The sequence below is a fragment of the Scardinius erythrophthalmus genome (genome assembly GCF_964197995.2).
Source record: "Scardinius erythrophthalmus genome assembly, chromosome: 3".
NCBI lineage: Eukaryota > Metazoa > Chordata > Actinopteri > Cypriniformes > Leuciscidae > Scardinius > Scardinius erythrophthalmus.
This window is the reverse complement of record NC_138223.1, coordinates 51,490,838-51,503,333: the sequence shown is the minus strand read 5'-3', so window position 1 is coordinate 51,503,333 and position 12,496 is coordinate 51,490,838. Positions and strand designations below refer to the sequence as shown.

The following is a 12,496-nucleotide window of genomic DNA, read 5'->3' as shown; positions in this document are numbered from 1 at the left end:
GAATTCTTGTTTTTCGTCCTTTTGGAAAAAAATAAAAAGCTTTTCTCATTTTTCTACTTTCAATATTAAATCAAAAAACGACTGAACGAATGATACACGGATTAATGTCACTGTGAAAATGTCTATATATGGGAATATAAATAACACACTCCTGTTTTTACTTTGTCTTCATTCATAAAGGCTACTCAACTTGATGATTGTAAACCCGAACTGGACTCGTCTCTTTATGAAAATCTTCCAGTAAGTAAGAATACCCACTAGATAGAGACAAAACCCAATCTATTAGCCTTTCCTCTTGACACATGTTGTTGATGCTTTTATTTAAATAGTTCAGTATTAAAGTTTTTACTTTCTTTCTTTCTTATTCAGCCTAACAAGAAGAGGATGTAGTGTTTTGGACACAGTAAATATTACATCCTTAATGCATCTCTTTGTGGGAGGAGCCCTGAATGATTGACAGGAGTGTCATGACGTATAACTGAAGTATATTAAGGACAATTTTATAGATGGATGCCTTGGTGAAAATGGAAGTAAAAGGTTAATGAATTGATGCAAAGTTTGTAATCACTGAAGTGTGTATTTACTTTATGCTTTATCATGTATGAAGCTTACTTCATTTAGAATGTTTTCAATCTTAATCATCAGTATTGTTGTTTATGTTTCAAATGAAAGGCAGAAAAAAATAGGCTCTTGTACAAAGTACATGTCTTCCACACTTTTCTGTCATTCAATACAGCAGATTAACAGCATAATAAATATTAAAGTGCATTACATGCTAGAGAAAAATCTAGTCAGATTCAGCAAACTCTGAGTCAACATGCACCAATGCTATATTTTCTTAATGTCATAATCATTTCTTCAGTAGTATTCATTACTTCAATGAGCTCATTGTATCTGCATTAAATGCTCTACATTGTTTAAATAAAAAAATAGGCTACATTTCTGAAATACATAACTTAGACAGTTATGTGATAACGTACTCGGTTACTAACGTAACCTCGGTTCTCTCTAGAGAGAGGAACGAGTACTGCGTAGAATACGCTAGGGGAAAATCCTTTTCCACGAGAATACTGAAGCCAAAAAAATTATCCTTTAATTTTGTATTAATGTAAAACGCGTTGCGGCAGCATACAGACATAGGCGAGGCAGCTCGCGCGCCTATTGGCTGGTCTGCTGGCAACTGCTTAAGCCTATCGAGCGAGACCTAGAGTGACGTCAGACCCAATGAGGGCGCTTCGCGCCCTCTGCGTCACGTCCCGCCGAAACGGGCGTGGCTTAGGTCTATAAATACCGCTCGCAGGCATTATTTCTCTGGTTTTTCACAGTCGAAGCAACCAGAGCGCGTGCAGGCACGGCAGGATACGCAGTACTCGTTCCTCTCTCTAGAGAGAACCGAGGTTACGTTAGTAACCGAGTACGTTCTCTTACGAGAGATACTCTCGTACTGCGTAGAATACGCTAGGGGAACCTACTGTAAAACGCCGTGCGTGCTGGGATCTGATACCATAGACTCAAGGGCGACAGCCCAGAGTTCATACAGTACATAATCACCCAGGGGACCCACAGGGAATCCTGGAAGAAAGGGGGGTTAGCCACTATCTTCCTTATAGCAGCATAGAGCAAGGATTGCAATACTCAATAGCTGCATAACTGACAGCGCCAGCTATGAGATTTTGGCCATACTAGACCGACAGTAGTCTGGCCTGTAGTGCGGGAACCTCTAGGTTGTAAAACCTTATAAATGTAGACGGAGAGGCCCAGCCTGCCGCCATACAAATATCTTGCAAGGCAATCCCACTTGACCATGCCCACGATGAAGCCATGCTTCTCGTGGAGTGCGCTTTGACACCCAGCGGGCACTGCATGCCCTTGGTTGTGTAAGCTAGCGCTATCGCGTCCACTACCCATCTGGATAGGGTCTGTTTCGAAGCGGCTTGTCCCTTAGAACGTCCGCTGAACGAAACAAATAGCTGCTCCGTCTGTCTGAAAACAGACGAGCGAGACACATAAGCTCTTAACGCCCTGACTGGGCAAAGGGAGCTTTCGTACATATTTCCTTCAGTGACCGGCAGGGCAGACAGGGAAATGACCTGTGCTCTGAACGGTGTATTGAGGGATTTAGGAACATAACCGTGCTTAGGTTTGAGTATAACTCTAGAGTCATTCGGCCCAAATTCCATGCACGTCGCGCTTACTGAGAGCGCGTGTAAGTCCCCTATGCGCTTCACTGAAGCGAGAGCCAGAAGAAACGCCGTCTTGAAAGACAGGTGTTTAAGATCAATCTCCTGCAAGGGCTCAAATGGATGACCTTTCATGGCTTCCAGTACCGTAGAAAGGTCCCATATAGGGACTGTGGGAGGTCTGGGAGGATTCAGTCTCTTAGCTCCACGAAGGAAGCGAATAACTAAATCATTCCTTCCAATAGACTGGCCGAGCGTGGTAGAAGAGAACACTGCTATGGCCGCTACATAGACTTTGAGCGTGGAAGGGGACCTGCCCTTATCCAACAGCTCCTGTAGGAAGGAAAGAACCTCCGTCACACCGCAATACAGGGGTGACACACCACGAGCTGTGCACCAGCTAGAGAACACTGACCATTTTGAGGCATAGAGACGTCGCGTAGACGGAGCTCTGGCCTGTGTGATAGTGTTTAGCACTCCCTGTGGGAGGTCAGCGGGTACCCGTTGATGGCCCACACATGGAGGGACCACAGCTCTGGGTGAGGATGCCAAATCGAGCCGTTGGCTTGAGAGAGGAGATCCCTCCTCAGAGGCACTGGCCACGGGGCGGTGCTTGCTAACTGCATCGCGATTGGGAACCAAGGTTGGCTCATCCAAAGTGGGGCTACAAGCAGCACTGAGCATCCTTCTTCCCTGACCCGTTCTATCACCTGAGTCAGGAGGGAGACGGGGGGAAAAAGCGTAGAGAGGACGGCGAGGCCACTCGTGGGTCAGCGCGTCCTTGCTCTTCGAGAAAAATTCTGGACAGTGAGCGTTTTCCTGAGACGCGAACAGGTCTACTTCCGCTCTGCCGAATTTCTTCCACAGCAGCTGGACTGTCTGTGGGTGCAAAGACCATTCTCCTGTCGGAACTTGGTTCCTGGACAGTCTGTCTGGTCCTATGTTTAGGAGCCCTGGCACGTGCGCTGCTCTCAGCGAGAGCAGGTTGCTGCGGGCCCATATCAGGAGGCGCCTGGTTAGCCTGTACAGAGTCAGGGACCTGAGGCCGCCCTGGCGATTTATGTAGGACACCACTGAGACGTTGTCTGAACGTATTAGCACGTGGTGCCCCTGTATGAGGGGACAAAAGCGCGTGAGCGCTTTGCTCACTGCCAACATTTCGAGGCAGTTGATATGTAAGAGCTTCTCCCGCTTTGACCATAGGCCAAAAAACGGTCTGCCCTCGAGCAGCGCTCCCCATCCCGAGGTGGATGCGTCCGTGGACACCACCATCACTCTCGAGGAAGTCCCCAGGCTTACACCTGATTGGTACCAGTCTTTTGCCTCCCAAGGTTTCAAAGCTGCAATGCATGCTCGATTGACCTTGACGCGAAGCTGACCGGAGGCCCACGCTGAGCGTGGTACTCTCTTTCTGAGCCAGAACTGCAGTGGGCGCATGCGCAGAAGGCCCAACTGGAGAACTGAAGATGCTGAGGCCATCAGGCCGAGCATCCTTTGAAAGGCTTTGAGAGGGACTATCGCGCCGCAGCGGAACGCGCCGGCTGCGCGACGAATGTCTAGTGTGCGCTGAGATGACAGGCGTGCTGTCATTAGCAGCGAGTTCAGCTCTATTCCCAGAAAAGATATAATCTGTCTGGGGAAAAGTGAGCTCTTCTCCCAATTCACTGCGAGACCGAGATTCTCGAGGTGATCGAGTAAAATGGTCCTGTGCTCTACGAGCTCTGAGTGAGATTGGGCTAGAATCAGCCAGTCGTCCAGATAGTTCAGCACTCGTATGCCCCGTAATCTGAGGGGTGCGAGCGCTGCGTCCATGCACTTCGTAAATGTACGGGGTGCCAGGGACAAGCCGAAAGGCAGGACTGTGTACTGATATGCCTGGCCCTCGAAGGCGAATCTCAAAAATCGCCTGTGACGTGACGCTATCTGTATTTGAAAATACGCGTCTTTTAGATCTATTGACACAAACCAGTCCCCCTGGCGGACGTGCGCGAGGATTTTTCTGGTTGTGAGCATCCTGAACTGGCGCTTCATAAGCGCTCTGTTCAACTGCCGCAGATCTAGTATGGGTCTGAGACCCCCGTCTTTTTTGGGCACCAGGAAGTATCTGCTGTAAAGCCCCCCCTCGCTTTGAGCTTGAGATAGGGGTTCTATAGCCCCTTTGCTCAACAGTTTCAAAATCTCGGCTCGAAGTAGATGGGCTACTTTCGATTCTACCGTGGTCTCGACGCGCGCCATGAAGCGGCGAGGGCGTCGGCGAAACTGCAGCGAATAGCCTCCTTTTATGATGTTCAGCACCCATCTCGAAACCCCGGGAAGCTTTTCCCACGCAGGTGCGCGAGTAGCTAGGGGCCGGATGCGAAGCGCGCTCTGATCGGCTCGCGATACAGCGGCTTTTGTGTGCTGTGACATAAGCGTCGCGCTCATGACATCTGAGGCAGGGGGCGCGCTGATAACAGCGGGCAGAATGCCCGCGCTCGACTCCTCCGCAGTGTTTAGCTGAGAGGAGGAGGGCTGGGCTAGTTTCATGTCTGTGTGTGGGCGTGGGCGCGGAGCGGCGGGCACGTACACCACCTTTACAGCATTGCTCGCGTGAGCAGAGCATATGCATACGGGTCCTGTATTCACAGGGACCGTGAGACATGTGGGAAGTAGCGTTAGTGGGCACTGGGTAGTGGGCACTTTTGCTACATTTGAAGCGCAATCGATCTGAGTCGATTTTATGTGCGCGCGCCCTGTGTGAAGGGCTGTGCTTGTGTGTAGGAATGGGCGCTGAGTAGCGGGCATTTTTTCTACACATGAAACACCGTCGGCCGTGGCCGGGACACCAGAAAATACACTCTTTAAGGGATTTATCTGGGTAGCCGTAAAAACGGCTTTTGTGTGCAGGCAAGCGGGTAATGGAACCGGCTTGTTGGCTGCTAAATACGCTGGACCAGTCACATTTCCTGGAACTGGACGAGCGGCAAGCTTTGGTGGAAGTCCGGCCGCAGCGGGACTTGGACACCGTCGCTTTCCTAGGCGTGCTAGGATGATTTCGGGGCCTCTGGCTTCAACACAACCTTCTGCCGCGGGCCACGCGGGGCGGGGCGGCGGCCGGATGAGCGAGAGCGCGGTCTCGAGCTCTGGGCTTGGCGGCGTTGAGAAGAGGAGGCGGCGGGCGGAGGCTTAGGCTGTGAGCTCTGAGCAGACGGTTTCGCACGGCCTGCTGCAGAACTGGAGCGCTTCGGGAGGAAGTGCTTCATGGCCTGGGTCGCTTTCTGCACCTCAGCGAACCTATCGGCGAAATCTTTGACCGAGGTTCCGAAGAGGCCGGCAGGGGAAAGCGGCGCGTCGAGGAACGCGGTGCGCTCCGACTCAGACATGTCAGAGAGCGTAAGCCACAGATGTCTCTCAGACACGGTGAGCGAGGCCATGCTCCGTCCGATGGCCTGTGCTGCTGACTTGGTGGCGCGAAGAGCGAGGTCTGTAGCGCTCCTCAAGTCCGGCACACAGATTGCGTCAGGTCCTTTCTCGTCCAGCTGGCGGAGGAGATCGGCCTGGTATATCTGAAGCGTGGCCATGGTGTGCAACGCTGACGCGGCCTGCCCGGCGGCGGAGAAAGCGCGGCGGAGCAGGGTTGACGTCGTGCGGCAGGCTTTTGAGGGCAGCGCCATCTTAGCACGCCGTCCAGCGGAGGGCGGGCATAAGTGCGCTGCGATAGCCTCTTCAACCGGCGGCAGGGAGTGGTAGCCTCTGTTCTTTGCGTCGTCAACAGCGGAGAACGCCAAAGAGACAGAGGACCGAGTCCTGGCCGAAAAAGGGGAGTCCCAAGATTTAGCGACTTCTTCATGAAGCTCAGGAAGAAAGTGCGCTGGCTTGGATGCAGGTGAAACGCGCTCCCCAGGCAGGAAGTAGCCGTCCAGCCGGTTATGAGCAGGCTGCTCAGGCGTAATCCACTCGAGGCCGAGGCTCGCCGTGGCCTGAGTGAGCACGCGCATGAGCTCCGCCTCAATGCTCGCTCTCTTTCCCGTAGAAGCACGGGCAGGAGGGGTGGGGTCCTCAGAGCCCGCCCAATCCTCACTGCCTGATGCTATGAGAGAGCAGGAATCCTCCTCTCGAAGCAGCGCGTCGATCTCATCAGCGTCATCGACAGAAGCGGCGGCAGACCGCGGCCGCTGTCCGTCCGTGAGCGAAGCTGATGAAACCGGAGAAGCAGGCGGGCGCACCGGCGAGCTTTGACGGCTGAGAGAGGGCTCCGGGATCCGCTGAGCGCGGCGCTTCTTACGGCGCGGCACAACAGCAGGTGTGGGCGCAGTCTCGGTGAACAGTGCCAAGCGAGTCCTCAGAGTCGCTAAAGGCAACAGCTCGCAGTGATGGCAGCCGCCATCAGCGAGCGCGAGAGCTGCGTGTTCTTGACCCAGGCAGGAAGCGCAGATGACATGGCGGTCCCCGTCGCTGAGTGCGGCTCTGCACGAGCCACAAGCAGGCATCTTGAAAAAGACGCAGCTCTTTTAGATAGTGTGAGTCGCGCCGGCGAACACACACACACAGTGCAATGAAAAGGATATAGGCGCTGGATAGCGCAGCAGGAAGGCGATGAAGGCGGCGCGGCCAGCAGCTTCTTCGACTCGTCCCGCTGAGGTGCTCCTTCAACAGCGCGGCTTCTTCTTGGATCCAGCGATGTGAGTTGCTTCGCTGAAGGATGAAAAATCAGAGAAATAATGCCTGCGAGCGGTATTTATAGACCTAAGCCACGCCCGTTTCGGCGGGACGTGACGCAGAGGGCGCGAAGCGCCCTCATTGGGTCTGACGTCACTCTAGGTCTCGCTCGATAGGCTTAAGCAGTTGCCAGCAGACCAGCCAATAGGCGCGCGAGCTGCCTCGCCTATGTCTGTATGCTGCCGCAACGCGTTTTACATTAATACAAAATTAAAGGATAATTTTTTTGGCTTCAGTATTCTCGTGGAAAAGGATTTTCCCCTAGCGTATTCTACGCAGTACGAGAGTATCTCTCGTAAGAGAACTACGGAGCCCCCCTAGTCCCATTTTGTTAAAAAAATTAATTATAACTATCTTGTGGCCTCAAGATAGTATCTCGTGGCCTCAAGATAGTAACTCGCTGTTGCTATTATACTGGCGGGATAAATGACTCTTGCGCCCAACGCAAATCTACAATGGGTTGGTCTGAAGTAGCTTCATTATTCATAGATGTGGTTTGGGCGTAACGTGAAATAAACCAATCAGAGCGACATCTCACATTCCCTTTAAGAGCAGACACGCTTTTTCCATAGCGATTGCTATTGGAACGGCGGATTTGCCAGGCGCGCGGCAGGAGTGGTTCACAGCCGAGGAGACCGACGTTCTCGCCAGGGCCGTAAAACACAGAGAAGTGACATTGGGGATGGAGAAACCCACCCAAATTAACTTCGGTTAAACAGGCGTATAATTTGGGTAAATGTGTAAGCTAGATTTATGCTTTTATAATAAACTATCTATCTATCTATCTATTGTAATAATGTACGATTTGCAAAAATGAAAACTGCTGCTTCTGTGTAGATGAGAGAATCAAAGTACATTGATTATGGCCTGAGCATGCGCCCTTAAAATAGCATATGAATATCATGCGCAACGCGCCACTGGCTTTAGACGAGGTTTTTCCTGGTCAGTGGCGGAATTGTTTTCTAAACCTGCAAAATATCACCAGGGATTGTTTGCGCCGGAACACGCCTCCTCTTTGCGCTGAACCACCCCAGGAGCGCAAATGCATTTCCTAGTTTAGCGACGTGCGTCTGTGGAGGGAAAAGTCCGCTGTGCGCGGGTGCAAAATAGGAATAATACATGCGTCAGTGTTGGGTGCAAGATAGGGCCCTATGAGTGTGCAGTTTAAACATTTCAAAACTTGAGAAATGGATCTAATTTTGTCAAATTTCTTACAGGAATATGCTGTGCTGGATAATGGCACACACCAAAACATTACAGTCTTCATGTAACTGTGTGGGTGGAGCCTGACAGGAGTGTTTTGAAAAGAAACAGGAAAATATGACAATGGATTCAGTGGAAATCAAAGGCTTGTGGCCGGCAAATAATGTCATCATGGAAATATATTGTTGCTTTATGCATTGTGACTTGGTTGATTATACTTGCTTATAGGTAAAGCTAAAGCTTGTTTATTAGTTTTTGTAATTATTTGTCACTTAAACATTTTTAAGCTCTGTGTAGAAATATAACTGTTTAAATATTAAGTTCACTTTAAATATTTAACATTTGGAAGTCATCTTTATTCAATAAATTACTAGTGTCAATACTAGTACCCATGGGTCCTTGCAATGCCAACTTTTCACAATCAAATCAACAAGTCCCACTATTTTTTTTTTTTTTTACTTGTTTGATAATCCACTTCACAAAATGCATCACAATATGGATGTGAAGTTATTCTTAAATTCTCTTTAAGTGCCGACTTTAGTTACTGGAACTTCACCTTTTGGTGATACAACATAATCAAAGTCCCTTTCAAGGAAAGTTAGTTTATTTGCAACCCTTTCAGGCAGGAACCCTTTGTCGCTCATGCAAGACCAACTCCTATGTGCTTGAAGGGCAAAATATCCTGAAAAACTGTTGGCCAAAGTTACATTTTAATGACATATTTCACATCAACATTAAAATTTTACATGATTCATAAAGATCCATAAATGTTGTTTCTGATGCTCAAAAAAAAGTGTTTATTTCAGGTTTGTTCAGAAAATTCCCAATTTGGATCTTTTATTTAGAAGCCAGGACTTCCATTACTAGAGCTGAAATATTTGGTTTGTGAAAAGGCCTCAAGCGTTACTCTGACAGGATTTCCTGACTGATTTCCTCTTCCTCTTCCTCTTCCTCTTCGGTGTGACGTCCCTCAGCGTCTCTCCATCGCTTAATGAAGGTCACGTGATCAACACTGTGATGCTGATGTCAAAAGTTAATGCATTTGGTTTTCTCACCTACAAAAGAGGAAACAGTATTTAACCATGTTTAGAGACGTGATGCATTCAAGAAGGACAAGGCAACTGACAGATTAAAAAATGTAATAGTTATCAAGATAAAAACATTCAGATGAATCAATTCTGCTTCATCAGCGTGTTTAAAGTTCTTTATTTAACTTCCAGACTGCTATTAATCAGTAAATTGGAGGTTTATCAAGTGCACAGTTGGCGATGCTGCAGATGAAATGTGTGTTTTGACGTCACTGCTACTGCAATACCTTCCAGTGTTTTACAAGCTAGGATAGTTATTAAAGCAATTATTTTCTCTGTTTCCTAAGATCAGGTTCCTTGTCATTACTATCTATATGCAACTGATTAAATATAGATATTCCAAAGTTTAAAAACATTATTACATGAGCATCTTTATGGACTGATGTAAAGTTTCTCTCAGTTTAATGTTTATGCCTTTAGTCTAATGTTGTCTGATAAACTCTTCCTCTGCTCGATCTGCACTAGTTGAGGTGGCATGAGCTCATATTAAAATATAGTGTGTTAATCACGTGTCATTCAGTGTGTGAAAACGCCAATACTGGTTTCATCCTGATCATTTGTAGTGCTGTCACTTGTCACGGGTGTTGGTGAAACGGGTAAGAGCATGATTTTATAACTGTTCTGTTAAATATCTTAAGTGTGGGGGATTTATGGGAGATTGGTTGGGGCTAGTTGTCACAGGGATGTGTCTCAGTAACTATATGGTTTAAAATCAAAAGTCCAATAGCACAATGTTTTCTCTAGCAGTGTTTTGTATGTTGGTAACAAACACCTTAAAACTTTAATATTTTTAACAACAGATAACTGTATAATACAGGCTGACTATTTAATGAAAGCTGCTGTCAATCAAAAGGGGACGGGGAAAGGCTTTAGACCGCTCCGTACTCAAGCAGTGCAGAAATGATGGTTGCTGTCATTTTCTTGCATAAATAAAAGTATTTCATTGATTTCTGTTTGACTTTAAGCTAAGAACTAGAGCGTATTTCTCTTTTAGTTCTCTGTTCAATCTCAAAACAGATGGTGCTCAGTTTTCATAAGAAAAGGAAGATGAGTTCACTGATGCTACATTAGGTGACCCACACACTTGTACATGTGCATGCACAGCTATAGTCAAGATACAGGGGGTTTATGTTGAGCTAGTGTCTTCATCTGTAGGTCCAAGAATAGTATGACACTTTAGCAAAGTTTGTTGATAGGGAAGGTAGTCATGTGACACTGAAGGATTCACACATGTACTATTTCAGATTCATCACTGATAAAGATGATGGAAAATATACTGGTGATCCTGGTGTAACTCTTAATGTCACAGATAACTTTGGTGAGGTTTATCTTTTCTTCTGTGCATTATGTTGAATAATAATCAGTGTATGACAGCAGCACTAGATATAATGTGTGTGTTGTGTTCAGATCTTCAGGTGGAGTCTCCTGAGAGAGTGACAGAGGGAGATTCAGTCACTCTGAGATGTAAAAGCAGCTGCGCTCTGACTGACAGAGCAACATTCATCTGGTACAGAAACTCACAGCCATTAACTGAGAGAAGAGACAGAAACAATGAACTCCTGCTGCAGTCAGTCAGAAGAGAGGATTCAGGCAGATATAGCTGTGCTGTAGACGGACACACTCACATCTCTCCTGATGTTCAGCTCAATGTCATGTGTGAGTGCAGATTCATTAATTCTTTTTAAGATTAGGAGATTGTGTTTGAATTAGATGATTTAAGGTTTTATTTTTTGTCCTGTGTTAGATCCTCCAAAGAGAGTCTCAGTGTCCATCAGTCCATCTGGTGTAATAGTGGAGGGAGATTCAGTGACTCTGAACTGCATCAGTGACTCAAACCCTCCTGCAGAAATCGGCTGGTTTAAAGGAAGAACTTTTGTAGGATTTGGAAGAATCTACAACATCTACAACTATCGATGACAGTAAAACATACAAGTGCAAGTACAGAAATAAGCATGGAGAGAAATACTCTGATATTGTGACTTTAAACATCTTGTGTGAGTTTATTATAAAACATAAGATGCTAATTTTCTGTTTTGATTCATTTGGTTCATATTAGTAATTTTAAAAATGTGTCAGAGGTCTTAAATAATTTGGTGATTGTTATTAGATCCACCCAGGAGCGTCTCAGTGTTGATAAATGGATCTGGTGTAATAGTGGAGGGAGATTCAGTGACTCTGAACTGCACCAGTGACTCAAACCCTCCTGCTCTGAACTTCAGCTGGTTTAAGGAGAATGAACCCTCAGCTGTTGGATCTGGACAGAGTTTCAGTGCACTACAGAGTGGACGCTTCTACTGTAAGGCTCACAATCAACATGGATCTCAGAGATCAGACGCTGTAACTGTCACTGTTAAAGGTAGAGTGGTTCATATACTTACATTACTCTTTCTAAAGTGACTCAAATAAATCTGTTCAGATGTTTCACTCTCTTGTCTCAGTTGCAGGACGTCTGGTGATATTATTCATATCCATTGGAGGGGTTTGTGGAGCTGCAGTGATCATTACGATGTTAGTGATTTGGTAAGATGTGTGTCTGTGGTACTGTTGTGGCAAAAATTCTCATTAAACAATCATCACTGCGTAAGAGACACTCTGAAATTCAAATGATCATTAAAAAGTATTTTATTCTTGCAAGAAGGCCCAGTTGCCACACAGAAGTCACCAGTACAGTCTGTGAAACAAGTGTGACGACGAGAGGGAGGGCAGAGGAGTCTTTATACTGCTTTCAAGGTCTCCTGCTTACAGGCCCTTATCTAAACAAGGGAAGGTTTCTCTGCTAGTCATCTAATCCTGCTGAGTTTATTCTTACAAACTCACAAGTTCTAAATTGGACGGCCTCTGACCCTAGGGGTCAGAGCCCCTTTTCAATGTGCCTCCTCCTGACGTCTCACCTGTTTCCCACCTGTTTCCCAGTGTTTAAAAACACACACACATTAGTCATATGTTGGCAGACTACGTACAGTCCAGCAAAGCGCTCATGTCAATGTCTTAATAATGAAAATAATGAAAATCAACACTGTAAATCAATGAAAATCAAAATTTTCCATTACAGTACTCTCTCGTGTGTGTGTGTGTGTGTGTGTGTGTGTGTGTGTGTGTGTGTGTGTGTGTGTGTGTGTGTGTGTGTGTGTGTGTGTGTGTGTGTGTGTGTGTGTGTGTGTGTGAATGAATGACTGAATAAGAAAGTTGTGAATTCAGTGAGACGTCATGATGAACGTGAACTAAGGCAACATTTCCCATCCTATCTCTCTACACACTGACAGCTACTCAGTTAGTTATTGAATAATGAAATCTGAAGCTCATTACTGCAGTAAATCCTGAAGATAG

General features: G+C 46.9%; 1 long non-coding RNA gene across 1 annotated transcript; it reads left to right on the top strand.

Moving 5' to 3' along the window:
* Positions 1 to 179: 179 nt before the first annotated feature.
* On the top strand, positions 180 to 8,460 carry LOC308688099. Its single transcript, XR_014029828.1, has 3 exons — positions 180 to 240; positions 370 to 537; positions 8,096 to 8,460. It is a non-coding gene; the product is annotated as an uncharacterized lncRNA (long non-coding RNA).
* Positions 8,461 to 12,496: the final 4,036 nt, after the last annotated feature.